The 2157-nt window shown below is 38.9% G+C and overlaps 1 long non-coding RNA gene across 1 annotated transcript; it reads right to left on the bottom strand.

Moving 5' to 3' along the window:
- Positions 1-291: 291 nt before the first annotated feature.
- LOC104954967 (uncharacterized) lies at positions 292-1786 on the bottom strand. Its single transcript, XR_799406.1, has 2 exons — positions 1594-1786; positions 292-1150 (listed from the first exon to the last, which is right to left on the bottom strand). It is a non-coding gene; the product is annotated as an uncharacterized lncRNA (long non-coding RNA).
- Positions 1787-2157: the final 371 nt, after the last annotated feature.

Raw genomic sequence — 2157 nt, 5'->3', positions numbered from 1 at the left:
CAAAAAAAAAACAGAAAAAACAGTCAGGAGGAAGTTGGTTGAGAGGGGGGGGGGGCTTATGGATACAGAGTTGAAGAGGTGAGTTTTGAGGCGGGACTGGCAGGGTGAGGGACTTAGACTCACGGAGTTCTTGGGGGAGGGAGTTCCAGAGCTTCGGGGCTGCCACAGAGAAGGCTCTGTCCCCGAATATACCCCCCCGATATAACATAAGTCTAGTTCAGACAAATACATACCAGAGAGAGACAGTAGTAAATGAATCAATCCTTAAAGAACAAACGAAACAGGATATTATTTTAATATTATAGTTTTTTAATTACATCAAATATGAAAAACACATCCAGGGTTTTCTGATCTCACAACTGGAAGAAAACACTCAACTGTTGATGCTTAATTCACGGTTGAGTTGGCAGCGAGTCATTCAGGTTGCCAAACATAAGGCATGTTCTGATTACACAGACATCTCTGTATTTATTGAGCCTCTTGTATTGAGTGGTAAACAATGTGTACTTATCAATAAATCATTTATCTATTTACTTGATTAACGTACTGGATGAAGTGTAGGACGTATTTCTTTCTCTGATTTGTCTCACTCTGAGAACATGAGGAAACTAGTTTTGAAACAAATGCATTAAATAAAATGGAGATGATGTTTTATAGTTGCAGATGGAGGCTTCCTGCTGTTCTCCGCTGGAGGAGGAGGAATGTTTTCAGGGGGAAAAGCATCAAGGGATGGATTTCAATCTGGACCAGCATTAATGTACATGTGGAAACACTCCACCGTTATTATAAGGTTTGCATTTGCAGAGATTCTGCACCATTCAATACACGTTTCCTCCGCCTCTGATACACTTTGGGAACATTTATCCCGGACAAATGTAATCATCAAACAAAAACATTACACAAGAATCTCAATCAGTGTGGACAAGGTTCTGTTGAAATGTCCGGCGTGTTAATTACTAACGCTAAAATCATCTCTGAAGATCGGGTCGTCCTTGTAGAGCCAGGGGTCATGTTATAAATGTGTGTGTGTGTGTGTGTGTCACTGCTCGCTCTGCTGTGTGTCTGTGATGGTGGAGACGGCTCCTTGTCCTTTGCTGACGTCACTGATGCAGGCCCACTGCCCGTCCATCGACTCCTTCCACAGCGTCACCTGCAACACAGAAACACACACATTAATATATGAAGAGACGTGTGTGTGTGTTCATCTACAGCAGTCAGACATGTGTTATTTAGTGTTCCTATTGATCACACAGCTATGTGTTACTCTATTATTAGTATTTCCTGGGAATGGGGGGTTAGTATTGTCTACATTTGTGTCTATGCTTTTGGTTTGTGCAGCATTTTGTGTATGAAAAGTGCTGTATACATAAAGTTGTATCTGCTTTGATTAGCTGAAATGTAAATAGTAAATGTACTTAATGAAATGTGTGTATACATGAATGTGTTTGTATGTTAGTAAATGCAAAAGTGGATATGAATGAGAACATAGTATGTTGAAAGTTATACTTGTCAGATCAAAGAAACATGGTCCAGTTGCTTTTACCTGGATAAAGGAAGTATAAATATATATATATATAACTGTGTATATTGTACCTTGTTGTCTCCTCCTGAAACAGCCAGGATGTTTCCGGTGATGGACCAGCTGACGTGCCAAACCACATCGTTGAACTTGTGGAGGAGTTTAGCCGTCCAGGTGTTTCCAGCCGGGTCGTCACACGTCCAGATGAACACGCGTCCGTCCTAAAGAAGGACAGAGGAAACAAATATCTTAACAAAATGTCTTCCCACTGAACTCTGTGCTGTTTGAAGCAGAAGAGTTTTTATTATTATTATTCAGCTGCTAATTAAATGTTTTCCTCTCTGACCAGAGTTAGAAGAAGTACCCGGATCCTCAACTTGAGCAAAATTATAAATAATATTTTCTTATAATAGTTAATACTGAAATAAAAATGTACTTTATGTATCAAAAGCTTTCATAATGCAGAATGTCTCCTTCCACACCGTTATTTTATTATTGTATTTTTATCAGAAACGAATGCTTATAAACATTTAAATGATCGTCAATGTTAGACATATTTAGGATTTCTTGCATACTACTGGGTGGATAAGTAGTTTATTACAGCAATATATCAAACTGTATGAGCATATTATTATCTT

The sequence above is a fragment of the Notothenia coriiceps genome, unplaced genomic scaffold (assembly GCF_000735185.1).
Source record: "Notothenia coriiceps isolate Sejong01 unplaced genomic scaffold, NC01 NC01_scaffold00024350, whole genome shotgun sequence".
NCBI lineage: Eukaryota > Metazoa > Chordata > Actinopteri > Perciformes > Nototheniidae > Notothenia > Notothenia coriiceps.
This window is presented reverse-complemented; position numbering and strand designations above follow the sequence as displayed.